General features: G+C 47.0%; 1 long non-coding RNA gene across 1 annotated transcript; it reads left to right on the plus strand.

Moving 5' to 3' along the window:
• The first annotated feature begins 331 nt into the window (after positions 1 to 331).
• Positions 332 to 3,317, plus strand: LOC123151722 (uncharacterized). Its single transcript, XR_006475785.1, has 3 exons — positions 332 to 681; positions 1,762 to 1,861; positions 3,018 to 3,317. It is a non-coding gene; the product is annotated as an uncharacterized lncRNA (long non-coding RNA).
• Positions 3,318 to 22,015: the final 18,698 nt, after the last annotated feature.

The raw sequence follows: 22,015 nt of genomic DNA on the forward strand, positions 1-22,015 counted from the left end.
CCGCCGAAGGGGACCCGGTACCTGTACTCGATTGAGCCAGCCTCGGGGCCCCAGCCCGCATCGTCGATGTAGAGCTTTCCGCGACGACTCTTGGTCATCCGGCCCACAACGTATCCCTTGAGCCCTTCGAAGCTGCCCTTCAAGAACTCAAATCACTACAACAAACACCCCCATATAACAACGGATATCTACCAATGATACTAACCCAAGTGTTGTTTGATTCAACCCCCATGTCCCAGATTAGCACTAACCTCCCTATTCCTAATCCAAATGGGGAAATGGTAATCACTTGGTACACACCCCTACACCCCTCCGTTGCTAAAACAAAAACTTTTTCCTATCCCATCTCTCCATCCCATGATTCCTCTCTGACCCGAGCTCCATGTCCATGACGCTGCCGCCGTGACCTCCGGTTCAGCCTACCTCCAGCGCTCTTCTGCGTCGTTGCTCGCTGGCCCCAACTCCCCATGAGTGCTATCCTCAGATCCTCCATCGCTGCGAGGTCCTCCGGGCCCCTGCACATGCCCCTGCAGCAACCCGCCACCATGGGTCACCGGCGCGGCTCCTGCTCCTCCAGTTTTTCGGCTCACTGACCCCAGCGTCTCCGCACGAGTGGCTGCCGCCACTGGCTCAACGGTGCTGCTCTGCCTCGGCTACCTCGACTCCCACGGCAACGGTTCAGTGAGACACTCCTCCCCTCTGCTCTTATCCTTTCTTGTCCTGTGTGGCATACCTAGGTTTGTCGTCTGGCGTCGTAGATTACGGCTGGATATAGCAAGAACCGCGACTGCTCTTCCTAGGGAGGTTGCCATGGTCACCTACGGCCTACCCCACCGCTCACCTGGATTTATCTCCCTCAAGAACGTGGTTTTCCCATTATCCCCAATAATCCATCCCCCCTAATTTAACAACATGGTGGCTTCTATAATTCCATTGGCATTTGGTGCCTAACTTCTCTAAATTTCCACTTGTGCCATGGATGGACCAATTAGAACGAGATTGCAACACATCTCTGTACCCTTCCAATTAAATTGGTCAATGAATATATTGGTACTAATGTATTTAAGTTATGGCTAGCGATCCTCTTTTACGTTGGAGGAAACCTGATCCTCTAATTTTGCTATACATGTTTTTGCTGGTGATCCTCTGCTTTAGTTGTGCAGACCATAATAATTGTGTGATGCATCTATACTATCTATATGTATTTCTCTACATGGCTATCATACTCTAGAGTGCCACATTAAACTGCAGAAAAATAATAATTTTACCTTGGATGACTATTCACCAGTCTTGTTTTGATATCAATGCCTGCATCTTTCGTGGCTTATGTGGAGAGAATCTAGTTTTTGGTTGAAACAGGGGTGATTGTGCATTATTTATTCACTCTTAGAAAAGCTTCCGATTTCATGGAGAAATCAATATTACAAGTGCATAACCTCTCCTTATTCAGTAATATTAAGCATGAGTAATACATAACAGCACTACAAAGGTATATGAATCATAGTAGAGACATCTCACACTTGCCAGCATGCGAAGCTATGTAGGTAAAAATTTGATTCATACGAACTATTTTCTTTAGCTTCAGATACTTTTCAATACTTTAATGTTTGTATTTATTTGCATGCTATGATGAATTGCAATCATTTTTGGACCAGAAGGATGCATCACAACAAAAACGCTTCGCAGGATGCCACACTGCATCTTTTATTCTCACTAGCATGTGAATTTTAAGTTGTTGCTTAGTGAACTATGGTCTCGCAGGTTTCCTATAATACTAGAGATACAAAGCTACACGAATTTCATGAGTGCTGGGAAGATAAACGGCCAGCAATGATGGGAGCAGCTCAATGACATCACATAGGTGTGGTGCTCATTAATCCCTTGTTTCTTTGTGTGTGTGTGTGTGCGCGCGCGCGTGCGTCGTGTGTACATGAATTCATATTTATATGCCATGTTGATTGCTCATTTAGATTCAGGATGCAGGCGGATGCTTCCACGGCACTTCCCCAACGTCCGCTACCAAAATAGCAGGATTAGCAGTATACACAGGTTTTCATTGTCAGCTACGCCCAGCGGGCACATGTGGTGGTCCGCATCTCAGTTTAGCTACTTTTGAGTTTTGTCTAGTGCTAAGTATAGTACGCCAGTTTGCAAACTTACTGCTATACAGTATACACATTCAGATGTCACTATCCACATTTAGATTTTAGTTTGTAATCATACACGCTTATGTAGACAATTAGCTAGCTCATCCGGACATACAAGCTCATGCAGACACATTCAAAATATGTAGACATTCAGACCAAAGTGATATATCATCTTCATATTCTGAAACCTAAGTCATAATTTCTTTGTACAGAATAATAGCTTGTAGTAAATAAATGCAGTAGATGTGCATGCACTATTCCTTCAAAAATTCAGAATATCCAGGTTATCAGTATTACTCTTCCTGTAGTACCACTACCATCTAGGACATTGCACTGGATAAACAACCTAGCTTCCTTTTTCTCATGACCATCTATATAGTTAAATAAGACTTCGCAGATGATTAATGAAGTCTAGGGATAAGCGAAGAACAATGTGCTAGGAACTTATATTAGCGATCATGTGCCACAACTTAGAATTTGAAGTTTTTGTTTGATATTTGCAAGCGTTAGTAGAAGTTCTTAAATCTGAATTATTCTTTCTAAAATCGCCTGAGAAGACATCACTTCTTGCCTGATGGTGTGACATTCGTACCCATTCAGTTGAGAAAATCATTAGTCGAAGCACTTGACTAGATTCCAATGGTCTATGTATATCAAGCAACCACTTACTACCAGCAGCTATAGTTTCTCTGAGCACAAACTGCTCAGTATTAAATCAAGTAATTAAGATTCCAGTTTCATTTGCTTGTTTTCAGGTACAAAACAGACACAGGTTCAGAGTTCTAACATTTTCTTACAACATGCTCGTCAAGAACTTGTTTATTATTCAAAGTAGTATACTTTAACTATTTGTATTTTCTTCATTGCTAGGAGAAGATGAAGAGTATGCACTTTATTATGGCGACAACTGGCAGGAACTATCTTCAGGATATGGAGTTATGGATGCCAAGAGATACCGATCAGTTTGGTTCGAGTTAATGAAGATTGAACATGTCAATCTATATGCTCATGCAACGAAGCTTTGATCTGTTTTATGTACAAAGCACATGTTCTCGTTAAACACCTGTGTACGAGCTGAAGATCAGCAATGCCATTCTGATGTGCAATACTTGGAACAAAGCATATCTATATACAATATCATGTATTCCTTGGATGGTGCTCTTTGTAAAAGCAACATTATTGATTAAATATATGAGATCTTTTTTAATATATTGCATCTCATGTACACTACCTACATTGGCCTCATAACATATGTAGCAACTACTCCCTCCGTTCCATAATATACAAACGTTTTTGAGACTAACGTTCATATATTATGGGACGGAGGGAGTACTTCAAAAGCTGCAAATTTGTTTCTCCATTCCAAAATCCATTTGTGTGGGGTCACCACCAACGCATATGAAGTGTTGTTGGGCTTTAGCTTATACGTTGCTATCTTACAACGCTTATACACATCAGTTACCAACACATGTATATGTGTTGTTGTAGACCCTTGCAACGCCACCAACAACAACAGATACAAATCCGTTGGTGTAGACCTCAGCAACGCTTATGTGGACATTTGGCAACACATTGATATGTTGCTATAGGGGGGTTCCTGTTGTAGTGAATCCACCGTGCGCTGGCCCCACGGTGGGCGCCAACTATCATGGAATTGTCACGGCAGATGTCCTAGTGAAAGGACTTAGTCATGGAGCCATCAGAACTAGGAAGCTTAAAGGGGTTAATCGGGACAAAGGACACGAGAGGTTTATACTGGTTCGGCCCCTTGCGGTGAAGGTAAAGCCTAGTCCAGTTGTTGTGGTATTTCTAGGTTTCGATAACCAAGGAGCGAAATACGCTAGCTTGGCTCTCGATCTATTGTTTCTTGCCCTAAGCGGCCGCTGGGTCGTCCCCTTATATACACGGGTTGATGCCTGGCGGCCTACAGAGTCTCGGCCGGCTCATACAACGTGTCCGGCTCGGTAACTTCTTTTACATGCCTTACTTTATAGGTCTTACTCATAAATGGCGGTTTACAATTATGGGACTTAAGCCGCCTCTGGCTTGGGTCTGCTACAAGTCTTCTAATGAACTGTCGCCTCTTTACTCGTCGGGCTTCTTTGAGTAACATGCCATTAAGATTGACCCGACCCCTCCTGGGCAGGTCATACCTGGTAGTTATATCCCCAACAACCCATGTCCTGGTTTATAAGTAGGATTTAACTAATAAAATATGAATGCATGTCGCCGAAGATTATATCGTTGGAGTTGTATTTGAACATAGTTTCCAGCTATACAATTTTTGTAACATGCATTAACACTTTTTTAGTTAAATTTAAGGTTATATACCAGCAAGTGTTTGCCCGCAACAGACACGGCTTATTCCATCACAAATAGCTCGGATGGATGAACTGTATGCCACGTATCACACACGAAACTCTAATCTGATTCCTTCTTGATGTCTCCGACATCACCTTCATGGTTCGTCTTATTTGCCACCTATCACTACGCCGGCCTCTGCTTGAGTCCCTCGGCAAGCTTTGCTCATCGTTAGGCGCCGCAGCGCGCTGTGCTCGCCGTTTGGCACTGTGGCGCGCTCTGCTCGCGTCTGTCGGCGCGTTGGGTTTCTGGACAGCACTATTCTAATCCCAGGATTAGAATAGTTATTTGGATCATGGAGCGCCCTATATAGGTGGCGACCGACATTCCTGAACCCCGCGCCTATATACAGGCCAACCAGATCCTCCCGAACTACCCAGTTAGCAGCGACAAAAAAATACCCACACCCGGATCCAACCGGCGACGCCGCCACTCCCCGCGCCCAACCGGCAACGCCGCCGCTCCCCGCGCCTAACTGGCGCCGCCGCCGCTCCCCGTGCCCAACCGGCGGCGCCCCCGCTCCCGGCACCCAACCGGCGACGCGCTGCATCCTCCAACAAGAAAAGCGGCCGCAACTCCTTTCCAGATCCGGGCGCTATCGTCCCCGCACACGCTACCACACACAACGGCAGAACCCACCGGCGTGAGCCGTGGCACCACCTACCGGTCGTCGCCGTCCCCCTCAACCAGCCCTGGCGATGGCCCTGCCCCAGCCACCGAGCGTCGGCCTCCCTCATATCCTTCCATCTTCCTCTATGCTTGATGGATGCCATGGCAGGGGCTGTGGGCTCGCCGGATTCCTTATTGCCGGCGCCACCACCCACAGTCGGTGCCGTAGCGTCCAGGCCATTCAACTTCTCCGCCTCAGGCCGTGCACGTCCGCCTGTGTGAGTGCGCACCGCACATTGCAATTTTCTTCACTTCGAGGAGCCAAGCTTGTGGCAGGTGACCTCATTTGATGTCTGAAATTGGTTCCTCCCCCTGTCCAAAAACGGTATCCAAATCAAAACATCAATTTGTTCACCCTTTCCAGTGTTTTATTGTTCTGTAAGTGATTTTGATGTCTGAAGTTTAGCTATACTTGTCCTTCGTGTCCAGTTTGTGTACCTATAGACCCCAGCACATGTCGTCGTCATCCCAACTTAGCCCCATGTCGTGTGCCAAATCCTGTAGCGGACCATGAAGCGCTTCTGGGGGTCCTGATCATTTGAAAATCAGTGGTTGTTGTTGTTAGTTGGCGGCGGCATGATGAAGGCCAAGGTGGGCTCCCGCGCCGGCAACTCCAGGTCAGTGCCCTGACCCCTCCCTCGCTCGTCTCCCCATCTCATTTTCATTCTGACCGGTTAGTTCGCCAACACCACCCGCAACCGTTCAACTTTGCATCAGTAGTGGTTCGCTGGTAGCCTACTACAAAAATTGAAGAGCACAAACGCATGCCCGCATGGATCCAACTGTCTTGTTATCTTATTTTTAGGAATTGAAGTTCAGACATAACTAAGGAAGAAAAGTTCAGAGATTTTGTCTATATAAATTCGGAATTTTCTTGTTCAGATAGCGATGCAGTTTTCATTATAAATGTATGTACATGTTTATACTAGTTCACGCTGGATCGTACTATCTATTTCTCTCACTCTGTTATGGTTTTGGTTTCTTAAACTATGTGCATGTTTAGAGAAGCAACAAATCTATGCAGGTTCAGAGAAGTTCAAATATAATTGCAACGCAGGTTCATGTATTACCAAGATGGCACGAGGAGGCCGAGCTTTTGCACGACAGTCAACGCGATGTCCTGTCCAGCGGGAGCTAGAGGCATAAACATCCTCTTCCGCCTTGTATGCCATCCAGCAGCCCTCTGTCACCGCATCCGTATTGCCTCTGTAGCTACTGTGCTGATGCCTGCAACCTGTAGTCAAGATTCGGGGTGCTCCATGCGACTAGCTGCAGTACAGATTGGGGTTTTTGAACCGAACATATTGTAATATTTTGGCTTGTAGGTTTTCTAGAGTTTTCCCCCATCTATTTTGGGGTGAATCAATCGATGTTTACCAAACATATTTTACATTTCTGGAGAACATCAAGTATGTTAATTGTAACAAAACATATTTACAAATTTTCCCCTTTTAATTATTTTGTGTGCAAAAGGTCAAAATCTTATGTTTGAGAAGGTCAAGCATGTTAATTATAATACAAAAAGTCCAATGCTATGTGGAAGAAGGTCACGTATTGTAAGTATGTTCGAGAAGGTAAAAAATATGTTAATTGTAGCAAACACTTTGATGTTTATTGAAAAAATCAGAAAACCAAGAAAAAGGAGAGGTTTGGGTTGTATTATTTCCAATTGTATTCTTCCGAGGTTGTGTATTAATTTTTTTAAGTGAGACAAAAAGAACTTATCTTTGGCTTTCCCGTTAGGTAGTTCAGATAAGAAAAAAGAATCCATTCTTGTGCATTTGTGAGAGAAAGTTTTCTTATGAAATTGGTGCCTTCGTGTGAGAAACATTTACTTATGAAATGATAAAAAATGTGAAGTTCAGGTTTTAGAAGTATGTAAGCTCAAATACATAAGCTAGATAAGTGCAGAGAAAACAAGAGTTTCATAAAACAAAAAAAGAGACCATGTTGGAATTTTCCTCAATAAAATTGGATAAATGTGGTGTGAACGAAGCAAAATAAAAACCTAAAAGTTCAAATAAAAAGAAACAAAGCAATTCAATGTTTGTAAAAAAGGATTCATCTCTCTTTTTTTTAAACAAAGAAGTGCAAAAAATTAAAAACATGGTAGTTCCACAAATTATTTAAAAAAGCATTTTCCATGTTTCCAAAAAGAATTTGGAGGTTCAAATTTCAAAAAGATAGAGGTTCAATGTTTATTACAGAACCAAGAAAGTCAAATTAAAAAAACTAAGAAGTTCAATTTAAAAAATAGAGTAGTTCAATGTATATGAAAAAGTCAGATTTTCCTCATTACTAAAAAATAAACCAAGTTCAATTTCCGAAAATGGAGGAGTTCGATATTTATTACAAAAACTTGATTTTTTTCCATTACTAACGAATAAACCAAGAAGTTCAATTCGAAATAACGAAGAAGTTTGACATTTACTAAAGAACTCCATTTTTTGCCATTTCTAATAATACACAAAGAGGTTCAATTTTTTCACAAAAACGCGACAGAAGTTCATAGTAAAAACAGCGAGAAGTTCAAGTACTGCAAGGAATGCATTTCAAGTGAGAATAAAAGTATAGAAAAATAAAAGCTTAAAAGTTTTTTGAAAGAAGTTCAAGTGCTCTGTCCGGGGAAGATCAAAACTTCTTGTGAGAGAGGTTCACCTTGTATTTTCCATGTTCAAAAACACAAAAAAAATGTTGCTAGAAGTTCAAGTCCTCGACCGGAGAAAGTTCAAAAATTCTTGTGAGAGAGGTTGAAAAAAATATGTGACAGGAGTTCGAGGTGAAAACAATGAGAAGTTCAACTAGTGCAAGGAATGCATTTCAGGTGAGAATAAAAGTATAGAAAAATAAAAGCATAAAATGTTTGTTGAAATAAGTTCAAGTGCTCTGTCCGGGGAGGTTCAAAAATCCTTGCGAGAGAGGTTCACCTTGTATTTCCATGCTTGATTTTTTCGTATAAAAACCGAATACAATTCTTTAATCAAAATATAAAAAGGTGCAGTTCAAATTGAAATGACACAGAAGTTCAGAGTTTCTTAAAATATAGGAATTACATGTTCAAAAAATTAAAAACACAATGCCATTTTTTGCACTTTTAAAAACAACTCATAAACGAAAAAATGGTTGCTAGAAGTTCAAGTGCTCGGCGAGGAAAAGTTCAAATATGTCAGGACCCCGACTCGATGTCACATCGATCTAGCTGGTAACACCTCATATCACTTTGCGGCCTCACGCACGGTATCCCCACGGGTGTCGTCTTACCTTTTTCCCGGGACCGTTTGCGCCTTTTGGCTCACGTATATGATAGTGTCGCTAGCATCCATATGATAAAGAGCCCGGGCTGACATGACTAGTCGTAAACCCAAAGTGGCACAGACTTACAGGGACAGGCATCCATGACCCAGCTTCGAACGTGTCGGTCATCAGCAAGTGGGTCCGGGCTGTAGCACTGGGCTAGCAGGACTCCGGTAAACCGGGCTGTAGCGGGCTAACAGGACTCCGGTACTCAAAGCGTGACATTTCCCCGAAGGGACAGACACAGGAACGAAGAAGGACACATGCCGGCCAGCCTAAGTGTTCCAGAGCAGTAGCAAGCTACCATGGCTCAGCGGTAACACTAGGAGACATTTCCCGGTAAGAGAGGCTACTAAAGGTAAACAACTAGATAGTCAGATCCCACACATACCAAGCATTTCAATCATACACACAATATGCTCGATATGTGCAAATACAACGAAGCATCACAACATGACTCTACGACACAAGTACTTTATTTAAGGCTCGGTGAGCCATACATAACATACACACAAAGGTACGGGTCTCACGACCCAACATACAAGTCATACAGTCATACAAGCCAACAGCGGAAGTAACTTGTCTGAGTACAGACAACTAGTAAAATAAAAGAGGCTTGGAAAGCCTGGCTATACTATGTGGTCCTTCACAAGCTCAGGGTCACCACCTGGGTCTTTAGCCTACTCGTTGATGTCAACGTCTACATAGAACCCATCAGAAGGGGTTGCAGCGTCTTCTGTAAAAATGTAGATTATAGCAACATGAGTACAAAGGTACTCAGCAAGACTTACATCAGATCCTACATACATGCATAGTATCAAGAAGGGTTGGTGGAGTTATTGCAGCAAGCCAGCTTTGACTCTTGGCTAGACTATCCTACGATACTCCATTTGAAACAGTTTTGCGCACACGAGTCCACTACTCACCACTTCAATACACTACCGGGGATCCACCTCCGTCTCCCTACGGAAGAGCCATCCTCGGCACTCACACTTATCTTGAGGCTTTTAATAGTCTCCATTTACTTGTCTATGAACTGTATAGGCAACCAAGTAGTCCTTTACCGCGGACGCGGCTATTCGAATAGATCATGTTAACCCTGCAGGGGTGTACTTCTTCATACACGCTCTCACCACTTACCGTCGTTTACACGACATGTACTCGGCAACCTTCAAGCGGAAGCCCAACGTGGGTGTCGGCCACGACCTACCTAATCACCTAAGCCTCCAGTCCAGGTTTATCGCCTATTCAGGTTCCATCCGCAGGGAGTCCGGCCGAGGTTTCCCATACGGCCCCGAACGATGTGAACAGGGTTCCCGAGATACCTAACGGGTATTCGGTACACCGTGCCACGTACCTACCGCATCACAGCCCACCCCTACGGTCAGCGCTGTCCACGGCCTCCAGTAGGCTACAAACACCAGAAACTACTTGCAACTCCTGGACGGAGAACTAGGGTGAATAAGAAGTCGAGAGGGTCCATTGGTTTCGGGCCCAATGCATGGTAGTAGCTGATTCTTAAATCACACATACAGATCTCAGTGCTTAAGGTCGGCTTCAATGAAACAACCCACCATGTACTCCTACATGGCCTCTCATCGATACCTTTACCAAATCGTGTTCACCACACCACTCTCATTACCGACATAATCATTTCACTCTAGCCCATCACCCAGATGAACCAGACCTGACACAACTCTAAGCATAGCAGGCATAGCAAGGTAGGAACAACACATACATATGGCTCAATCAACTCCTACACATGCTAGTGGGTTTCATCTAGTTACTGTGGCAATGACAGGTCATGCAGAGGAAATGGGTTCAACTACCGCAGCACACAACAGTTTGAATCGCGTTGTCTTAATGCAGTAAAAGAGAGCAGGAGCGAGAACATGGGATTGTATCGATATGATCAAATGGTTGGTTGCTTGCCTGATGGTTCGTTGTACGGATACGGTTCTTCGTTAGGGTAATCCCGGTACTCCTCGGGGACAGATCCTGTCGCAAAGGATAACGATACACAGGCATCACCAAACAATGTGCAACAATATGATGCATGCATGAAACATGGCAATATGAGTGTGTTGGGCTAATGCAACTAAGGCCAGGAGGGTTTGAACAAATTTGAATCAAAGATTCAAATTTCAAATTCAAATATGGCCTTTTAAAGTGCCTTTTCTTGTTCTGGTTAAAACTTCAATTTAACTTGTTTGATCATGCATGAAAATAGTACAGATGGATAGATTGGATTTTTCTGATCATTTTTCATATATAATTTGTCCAATTTGGAGTTACAGAATAAAAGTTATGAATTTTTGAAGTTTAATTAATATTCTAGAATTTCCTGATTTAATTTAAATCCAGTAATATCATTTACTGCGTCAGCCTGACGTCACAGTGACATCAGCAGGTCAACAGGGCTGGCTCGGGTCAAACCTGACGTGTGGGGTCCACACGTCAGTGACCAGGGGCTAATCCCGCGTTGACCCGGGGCTGGTTAGCTTTGACTAAGCCCTGGGGCCCACTGTCAGCGTCAGTAGGTGGTGGGTTAGTGGCTAATTGACTAGGCCACGTCAGCTCGCCGGAGTTCTGGCCGGCGGCGACCATCAGTGCGGCGGCGATAGTGGTTTTGGGCGTTTCGGCCACCAAATGGAACGTGGCGACCACCGGAGTGAAGCTGAGGACGACCCGCGGCTCTTGGCGGAGTCCGTTGGGGTCGGGGTGGCCGGAGTTGGCGCCGGCGACGACTCTGGCGGCCACCGGGGTTCGGCCGAAGACGAACTCGACGCTGGAGTGTTCGGTGAGGCTCGGGGAGTGGCTGGTTAGGTGCTGTGGGACTCGGTGAGCATGATGGACTCCAGGTTGTGGCCGGAGGGTGACCGGGAGCACGTCGGCGACGAGCTCCACGGCGGTGGGTGCGGTTGAGCTTCGGGAGGTTGCTACACGGCTCGGGAGCAAGAACGGAAGGAAGGGGAAGATGGCTAAGCTCACAGTGAGTGCGGCGGAGTCCTTGGTGCGGCCGGAGATGGACCGGAGCGACGACGGCGTTGAAGGGGATCTCCGGCGACGGCGAGCTCGGGCGAGGTCGTTGCGGTGGTCTCGGGCGTTGCGAGCGCTCGGGGCTCGGCTGCTCGATGAAGTGGACGGCGGCGAAGCTCGTGGACACGGTGGCACGGCGTGGGGTGGTCGGAGGGCGTGGCTACGACGAGGGGGTGGCGGCGATGGCGTCGGCCATGGCTGGGGCGTGCGAAGGGGAGGAGCTGGAGAGGAGAGGGGGTGTCTGGGGGGTTCAGAGGAGAGAGGGAGACCGATCCACGGCGTTAGCCGGGCGAGGGAGGCGGCGGGGCGGCGAGCAGCTGCGTGGCGAGCTGCGGTGCCGCCGCCGAGCACCTTGGCTGCCTGCCTGGCGAGCCAAGCAGCTCGCTGGAGCGGTAGCCGGGCTGGGCCGGCCAGGTGGGCTGGCTGGTGGGCCTGCGGTGGCGCCAGGTAGGTTTTTCCCTTTTTTTCTGTTTTCTGTTTTATTTAATAAATCTGCAACTTTGTTGAATTAATTAAAATACCTAGGCAACTCCAAAATTCACCAAACTACTCCTGGTTCATAGTTAGATTATTTCCAACATGAAACATTTTAGTTTGGAGATATTTGAGCATTTAAATATTTTATATTATTTTAAATGCCCAAATTCAAATATCTATGATTTAACTCAAAGACCCTATGATGGCCTAGAAAAATGTGCACCACTTTTGTCAGAGGTTCTGAACCAAGGCAAAAATGATGGGCATTTTAGAAGGGCATTTCAGGTTCATTGAAAATTATTTTAGTAAACCCTAGTTGGTTTCAGAGGGGACTGGGGGTTCTGTCATCCCCATTTCAAGTTTCTGATGAAAGAGTAAACATGATGCAACACTCTAATGCATGACTAGCTAGGGTGTGACAACTCACCCCCACTCAAAAGAATCTCGTCCCGAGATTTGGGTTCCTCCGAGAAGAAGGCGGGGTATTCAAGTCGAAGACAATCCTCCCTTTCCCAAGTTGCTTCATCTTCAGAATGATGCGACCATTGAACCTTGAGAAACTTGATATTATGACGTCGCGTGGTACGTTCGGCTTGATCGAGGATATGAATGGGGTACTCTCGATATGTAAGATTATCTTGGAGATCAAGCGTTTCGTGGTCCACTTCACGGATAGGATCCGAGAAGCAACGCCTGAGTTGAGAAACGTGGAAGACATCGTGAACTCTGGAGAGGTGCGGAGGTAGTTCCAATTGGTAGGCAACTTCTCCTCGCTTGGCAAGAATGCGAAAAGGTCCAATGTAACGAGGAGCCAATTTGCCTTTGATACCGAAACGATGGGTTCCCTTCAGAGGGGTGACCCGAAGGTAAGCCTTCTCGTCAACCTCGAAAGTCATAGCCTTATGTTTTCGGTCATATTGACTCTTTTGACGAGATTGGGCTGTTTTCAACTTTTCACGAACGATACGAACTTGTTCTTCTGCTTCCTGAATCATATCCGGGCCAAAGAATTGTCTTTCCCCGGTCTCTGACCAGTTAAGGGGTGTTCGACATCGTCGTCCATAGAGAACTTCAAAAGGGGCTTTACCCAAGCTAGATTGATAGCTGTTGTTGTAAGCGAATTCGGCAAATGGAAGACACTTCTCCCAGTCCATTCCGAAAGAGATAACGGAGGCTCGAAGCATGTCTTCTAGAATTTGATTGACGCGTTCCACTTGACCACTTGACTGAGTGTGGAAAGCGGTGCTAAAGGAGAGACAGGTTCCCATAGCATTTTGGAAACTTTCCCAAAATCGAGAGGTGAAAAGACTTCCTCGATCTGAATTGATTTCCAACGGAACACCATGGAGGGACACTATTCGGGAGATGTATAAGTCTGCCAGCTGACTAGCGGTTATACTCTCACGAACAGGTAAGAAATGAGCTACTTTGGAAAGACGATCGACCACGACGAAAATAGCATTATTCCCTCTTTTGGTTCTGGGAAAACCGGTAATGAAATCCATACCAATTTTATCCCATTTCCATTCAGGAATAGCTAAGGGTTGAAGGGTGCCAGCAGGCCGTTGATGCTCTGCTTTTACACGACGACAGACGTCGCAATTTGCAATATACTGAGCAATTTCTCTCTTCATCCTAGTCCACCAGAACCTCTGGCGTAGATCCTGATACATTTTAGTACTACCGGGATGAATGGTGAGAGGAGATTCATGAGCTTCCTTAAGGATCAAACGCCTCAGGTTTCGCACTTTGGGAACCACTAGTCGATTCCCGAAGTATACGACTCCTTGATCATCAATGGAGAAACAACCCGCAATTCCTTTCTGAATGTTCCTCTTGATGCGGGAGATTCCCGGATCTACCTTCTGTGCTTTGATAATTTGATCCGTAAGGGTAGGTTTTGCCACCAAGGTGGAGAGAAAACCTTGAGGTACAATGTGAAGGTTAAGCTTTCGAAATTCCTCATGGAGAAGCGGTTGACTTTGTTGTAACATCAGGTTGTTACAATAAGATTTACGACTTAGCGCATCAGCCATGACGTTGGCTTTCCCTGGGGTATAGGTTATTCCTAAGTCGAAGTCAGTGATCAATTCAACCCAACGTCTTTGCCTGAGATTCAGATCCGGTTGGGTGAAAATGTACTTCAGACTTTGGTGATCAGTGAATATTTCGCAACGATTACCGAGGAGGTAATGTCGCCAGGTCTTAAGTGCATAGACTACGGCTGCAAGCTCTAGATCATGAGTAGGATAATTCTCCTCATGTGGGTGCAATTGCCGTGAAGCGTAAGCAATTACGTGTCGATCTTGCATGAGAATGCAACCTAGTCCTTGTCGCGAGGCGTCACAGTAGATAACAAAGTCCTTGGAGAAATCTGGCGGTACCAGCACGGGAGCAGAAGTCAGGCGTCTTTTCAGTTCCTGAAAACTGTGCTCACATTGTGGAGTCCATTCGAACTTCTTATCTTTCTTGAGGAGTTCGGTTAGAGGTTTGGCAACCTTGGAGAAGTTCTCGACAAAGCGACGGCAATAGCTCGCTAAGCCTAGAAAACTCCGAACTTGCTTGACCGATTCGGGTGGAGTCCAATCAAGGACGACTTGAACTCGCTCAGGGTTAACAGCAATACCTTTACCAGATATTACATGACCCAGATAGGTCACTTCTGACAACCAGAATTCACATTTAGAAAATTTGGCATAAAGGCGATGCTCTCGAAGTTTCTGCAACACTAGTCTTAGATGTTCGGCATGTTCTTCCTCGTTCTTGGAGTAGATGAGTATATCATCGAGATAAACTACGACGAATTTATCCAAATACTCCATGAAGATTGAGTTCATTAACCGAGAAAAGGTGGCTGGAGCGTTGGTTAAACCGAAGGACATGACGGTGTACTCGTATTGGCCATAATGAGTAACAAAGGCCGTTTTAGGAATGTCCCCGTTTCTGATTTTGATTTGATGGTATCCCAACCTCAAATCCATCTTGGAGAAGACTGAGGATCCAGCAAGCTGATCATACAGATCGTTGATCCTGGGAAGTGGATATTTGTTCTTGATTGTGACCAGGTTGACAGGTCGGTAATCTACAACCATCCGGTCCGTACCATCCTTCTTCTTGACGAATAGGACGGGACAAGCCCACGGAGATGAACTAGGTCGGATGAAACCCTTTTTCAAGGACTCATCTAGTTGTTTCTTAAGCTCGGCTAGTTCTAGGGGTGCCATCTTATAAGGTCTTCTAGCAATCGGAACGGTACCTGGAATGAGGTCTATTACAAACTCAACATCCCTGTCAGGTGGAACCCCTGGCAATTCTTCTGGAAAGACATCCGGGAAGTCACGGACTACCGGAACATCCTCAAGGTCTGGCAAAGGGCTGGCGTTAAGAGAAAATAATTGTCGCTTGGCTATTCGAGTCAAAACATTGACTATCTTCCCCGAAGGATGGGTGAGTTGAATAGTCCTAGAGAAGCAATCAATTTGGGCATGATGAGCTGACATCCAGTCCATACCCAAAATGATATTAATATCTGAAGATTTAAGGGCTATCAAAGATGCGAGAAAAACAAGTCTGTCGACTTGGATTTCATTTCCATGGCTTACTCTAGAAGTTTGCCATTTGGATCCCGGAGTTTGAATTACCATAGAGGATGGCAAGTCACAGAATGCAACGTTATGCAAACGAGCATAATTTTCAGATATAAAGGAATGAGAGGCTCCTGTATCGAAAAGAACAGATGCCGGGTGGCAATTAACAAGAAGCGTACCGAGAACGACGTTGGGATCCTCTTGAGCTTCTTCGGCGGAGACACAATTGACATGGCCACGTGAAGCGGTGACCGGTTTGGCGTGAAACACCTTTCCTGTCGGCTTGCCACGGCCAACAGCTTTAGTAGATTGATTGGGGTTGGTCTGGGGACACTCACGCATATAATGACCAGATTCCCCACACTTGAAACAAGTCACGGAACTGGTACGTGGAGGAGCATTATTGGTTGGACCCCCATAGGGCTTAGCTGGAGCAGACTGTTGAGCGGGGCGAGGCGCCTGGAAAGATGGCCTCGGTGTGAACCTGGGTGGCAGGGCGGTGTTGGGTACCCACACGCGGCGCTTCTGAGGACCAGCACCGGATGAGGAACCCATGTCACGTCCATGCTTGCGTGTTGCGTCATAGTCAGTCTGACCAGTTTCAGCACTGATGGCTTTGTTGACAAGTTTCGAAAAGGATGTGCACTCATGCAGACGAAGGTCGCGGCGAAGCTCAGGACTAAGGCCCTTACGGAACCTTGCTTGCTTCTTGGCGTCAGTAGAAACTTCCTCGGTTGCATATCGTGCAAGATTACCAAACTCCCTGCTATAGACATCCACAGAAAGTCGGCCTTGGGTGAAATTGCAGAATTCCTCACGTTTACGGTCCATGAGACCCTCCGGAATGTGATGTTCACGGAAAGCCTCACTAAACTCAGCCCAAGTTGTGACATGGCCCGCTGGGCGCATAGCTCCATAATTCTCCCACCATAGACTGGCGGGGCCTTCAAGATGATATGTAGCAAAGGTGACCTTGTCAGCCTCCGCTACCAGCGCGGAACGCAGCTTGTGAGAGATACTGCGAAGCCAGTCATCAGCGTCGAGAGGCTCGACGGAGTGGTGGAACGTGGGTGGATGCAATTTGATAAAATCACTGAGTGACACCACGTTAGCCCTCTGATGGTGTGCTGTGTTCTGTTCAATACGCTCCAACAAACGGTTTGTCTCCCGCTTGTTTCTCTCAGCTTCCATCATAACCTCGGCTAGTGAAGGAGGTTGAGGCAGATGTTCATTTCTGGCTTCACTGCCTTCGGCCTGCTCTTGGGAAGCAGGGTTAGCGCGCGTGTTGACCATCCTAGGTAAACAAGACAATGATTTAGTCAGAATGCTAAAATTCCGACATAGGATATAGAATGTAAGGAATAACTCGAAATGCAAGATGATCATCCGTATGACATGGTAGATACAGAAACTGCTTCTTTATTCCATCGTCATACACACCATACAGGTTTAGTACAAGACCAAGCAAAGTACTAAAACGGTGAAAAAAGGATTACATATCATCGGAGGCATCTCAAGCTCCTATACATTATTTTTCTACATCTCCGGAAAGAGTACAAACTAGGTCATATCCCACGAGTCACGCGGGACGATAGACGACACAGCTAGTGCGAACTAGTGATACTACTACTAACTCAGACCGATCCGTAGTAGTCCTCGTAGAAGTCACCTCCATAGCCTGGAAGTTCAACATGATCATCCGGAAACAGACGGTCTCGCGGAGCTTGTGGACCATAGGGGCTAGGATGAGGCCTTGGACCAGCAAACGGTGGCCTGTGGGGACCGCGAGGTGGGGTGATGCCTCCTACATCACGCCAAACCATCACGTCTGGCAGAGCAGATCTCACAGGATAGAGATCGCGCATATCTGAATATCCAGCTTGCACCGCCGGTGCGAACCGAGTCAAAGTGGCCCAGTGGTCAGCACGGGTATTGAAGAGCTCTAACCTTAAGGCCCGATTTTCACGGTCCTTATCCTCGAGCATCTCAGCAGTGGTGCGAGTCCGTGAATCCTCCTGAGTGGAGTCAGCATAGATAGCCTGGAAATACCCTTGTGCTCCCGGAAGTGATCCTGGCATATACCGGAAATCAGAGTCCCGAAATAGACCAGATCTGACTCGCATAATGGTCATCATAGAGTAGGCGGCATCCTGCACAGCCATCTCGATAGTAACCCCGAGTCCATAGGAGCAGTGAAGAGGCTCAGTGGATCCAGGATAAGATGGAAATATCCTGACAGTGCAGAGATACTGGCTTTGATTAAAGTCTCGGAATTGCTCTTCGACTGTGTACTCAGGATACCAGCGGTATCCAGCCTCAGTCATTACCCTGACCAACTTAGCAGTATGGCCGGGTACATCTAGGCATCGAGTCAGGCGAACCACTTGATTGAGGTCGCGAGTAGCCATCTGAAAGCATAATCATAATGCAAAGGCATTAGAATTTCTAGCAAAATTTCGGCAGCATAACAGCTGTAAATGCTCAAAAAGGATATTGAGACATTCGACAAAGGATTTCGTACACACTCAACATCATCATATCAAGTTCTGAAACCATTCCAACAACATAATGTGGTAGTAGAACTGAACTAGGCTGATAACCATCAAGCTTATAAGGTACTACTGATTAGTAACACGTGATCCTGATAGAGAGAACAGATCCTAATTCCTTAACCCCCGGTGGAAGAATGGACTGACTCAGATCAGAATGTCATAGGGTATAAGGAGTAAAAGAGCCTTACGTTCCAACCCACAAACAATTCCCCTACATATAACTAAAGAATTTCTAGACTCAACATCGACCAGTTTGGCTTGGAGAACCTACAGGCAGTCCGGCTCTGATGCCAACCCTGTCAGGACCCCGACTCGATGTCACATCGATCTAGCTGGTAACACCTCATATCACTTTGCGGCCTCACGCACGGTATCCCCACGGGTGTCGTCTTACCTTTTTCCCGGGACCGTTTGCGCCTTTTGGCTCACGTATATGATAGTGTCGCTAGCATCCATATGATAAAGAGCCCGGGCTGACATGACTAGTCGTAAACCCAAAGTGGCACAGACTTACAGGGACAGGCATCCATGACCCAGCTTCGAACGTGTCGGTCATCAGCAAGTGGGTCCGGGCTGTAGCACTGGGCTAGCAGGACTCCGGTAAACCGGGCTGTAGCGGGCTAACAGGACTCCGGTACTCAAAGCGTGACATTTCCCCGAAGGGACAGACACAGGAACGAAGAAGGACACATGCCGGCCAGCCTAAGTGTTCCAGAGCAGTAGCAAGCTACCATGGCTCAGCGGTAACACTAGGAGACATTTCCCGGTAAGAGAGGCTACTAAAGGTAAACAACTAGATAGTCAGATCCCACACATACCAAGCATTTCAATCATACACACAATATGCTCGATATGTGCAAATACAACGAAGCATCACAACATGACTCTACGACACAAGTACTTTATTTAAGGCTCAGTGAGCCATACATAACATACACACAAAGGTACGGGTCTCACGACCCAACATACAAGTCATACAGTCATACAAGCCAACAGCGGAAGTAACTTGTCTGAGTACAGACAACTAGTAAAATAAAAGAGGCTTGGAAAGCCTGGCTATACTATGTGGTCCTTCACAAGCTCAGGGTCACCACCTGGGTCTTTAGCCTACTCGTTGATGTCAACGTCTACATAGAACCCATCAGAAGGGGTTGCAGCGTCTTCTGTAAAAATGTAGATTATAGCAACATGAGTACAAAGGTACTCAGCAAGACTTACATCAGATCCTACATACATGCATAGTATCAAGAAGGGTTGGTGGAGTTATTGCAGCAAGCCAGCTTTGACTCTTGGCTAGACTATCCTACGATACTCCATTTGAAACAGTTTTGCGCACACGAGTCCACTACTCACCACTTCAATACACTACCAGGGATCCACCTCCGTCTCCCTACGGAAGAGCCATCCTCGGCACTCACACTTATCTTGAGGCTTTTAATAGTCTCCATTTACTTGTCTATGAACTGTATAGGCAACCAAGTAGTCCTTTACCGCGGACGCGGCTATTCGAATAGATCATGTTAACCCTGCAGGGGTGTACTTCTTCATACACGCTCTCACCACTTACCGTCATTTACACGACATGTACTCGGCAACCTTCAAGCGGAAGCCCAACGTGGGTGTCGGCCACGACCTACCTAATCACCTAAGCCTCCAGTCCAGGTTTATCGCCTATTCAGGTTCCATCCGCAGGGAGTCCGGCCGAGGTTTCCCATACGGCCCCGAACGATGTGAACAGGGTTCCCGAGATACCTAACGGGTATTCGGTACACCGTGCCACGTACCTACCGCATCACAGCCCACCCCTACGGTCAGTGCTGTCCACGGCCTCCAGTAGGCTACAAACACCAGAAACTACTTGCAACTCCTGGACGGAGAACTAGGGTGAATAAGAAGTCGAGAGGGTCCATTGGTTTCGGGCCCAATGCATGGTAGTAGCTCATTCTTAAATCACACATACAGATCTCAGTGCTTAAGGTCGGCTTCAATGAAACAACCCACCATGTACTCCTACATGGCCTCTCATCGATACCTTTACCAAATCGTGTTCACCACACCACTCTCATTACCGACATAATCATTTCACTCTAGCCCATCACCCAGATGAACCAGACCTGACACAACTCTAAGCATAGCAGGCATAGCAAGGTAGGAACAACACATACATATGGCTCAATCAACTCCTACACATGCTAGTGGGTTTCATCTAGTTACTGTGGCAATGACAGGTCATGCAGAGGAAATGGGTTCAACTACCGCAGCACACAACAGTTTGAATCGCGTTGTCTTAATGCAGTAAAAGAGAGCAGGAGCGAGAACATGGGATTGTATCGATATGATCAAATGGTTGGTTGCTTGCCTGATGGTTCGTTGTACGGATACGGTTCTTCGTTAGGGTAATCCCGGTACTCCTCGGGGACAGATCCTGTCGCAAAGGATAACGATACACAGGCATCACCAAACAATGTGCAACAATATGATGCATGCATGAAACATGGCAATATGAGTGTGTTGGGCTAATGCAACTAAGGCCAGGAGGGTTTGAACAAATTTGAATCAAAGATTCAAATTTCAAATTCAAATATGGCCTTTTAAAGTGCCTTTTCTTGTTCTGGTTAAAACTTCAATTTAACTTGTTTGATCATGCATGAAAATAGTACAGATGGATAGATTGGATTTTTCTGATCATTTTTCATATATAATTTGTCCAATTTGGAGTTACAGAATAAAAGTTATGAATTTTTGAAGTTTAATTAATATTCTGGAATTTCCTGATTTAATTTAAATCCAGTAATATCATTTACTGCATCAGCCTGACGTCACAGTGACATCAGCAGGTCAACAGGGCTGGCTCGGGTCAAACCTGACGTGTGGGGTCCACACGTCAGTGACCAGGGGCTAATCCCGCGTTGACCCGGGGCTGGTTAGCTTTGACTAAGCCCTGGGGCCCACTGTCAGCGTCAGTAGGTGGTGGGTTAGTGGCTAATTGACTAGGCCACGTCAGCTCGCCGGAGTTCTGGCCGGCGGCGACCATCAGTGCGGCGGCGATAGTGGTTTTGGGCGTTTCGGCCACCAAATGGAACGTGGCGACCACCGGAGTGAAGCTGAGGACGACCCGCGGCTCTTGGCGGAGTCCGTTGGGGTCGGGGTGGCCGGAGTTGGCGCCGGCGACGACTCTGGCGGCCACCGGGGTTCGGCCGAAGACGAACTCGACGCTGGAGTGTTCGGTGAGGCTCGGGGAGTGGCTGGTTAGGTGCTGTGGGACTCGGTGAGCATGATGGACTCCAGGTTGTGGCCGGAGGGTGACCGGGAGCACGTCGGCGACGAGCTCCAGGGCGGTGGGTGCGGTTGAGCTTCGGGAGGTTGCTACACGGCTCGGGAGCAAGAACGGAAGGAAGGGGAAGATGGCTAAGCTCACAGTGAGTGCGGCGGAGTCCTTGGTGCGGCCGGAGATGGACCGGAGCGACGACGGCGTTGAAGGGGATCTCCGGCGACGGCGAGCTCGGGCGAGGTCGTTGCGGTGGTCTCGGGCGTTGCGAGCGCTCGGGGCTCGGCTGCTCGATGAAGTGGACGGCGGCGAAGCTCGTGGACACGGTGGCACGGCGTGGGGTGGTCGGAGGGCGTGGCTACGACGAGGGGGTGGCGGCGATGGCGTCGGCCATGGCTGGGGCGTGCGAAGGGGAGGAGCTGGAGAGGAGAGGGGGTGTCTGGGGGGTTCAGAGGAGAGAGGGAGACCGATCCACGGCGTTAGCCGGGCGAGGGAGGCGGCGGGGCGGCGAGCAGCTGCGTGGCGAGCTGCGGTGCCGCCGCCGAGCACCTTGGCTGCCTGCCTGGCGAGCCAAGGAGCTCGCTGGAGCAGTAGCCGGGCTGGGCCAGCCAGGTGGGCTGG

This window comes from Triticum aestivum, chromosome 7A, assembly GCF_018294505.1.
Source record: "Triticum aestivum cultivar Chinese Spring chromosome 7A, IWGSC CS RefSeq v2.1, whole genome shotgun sequence".
Lineage (NCBI taxonomy): Eukaryota > Viridiplantae > Streptophyta > Magnoliopsida > Poales > Poaceae > Triticum > Triticum aestivum.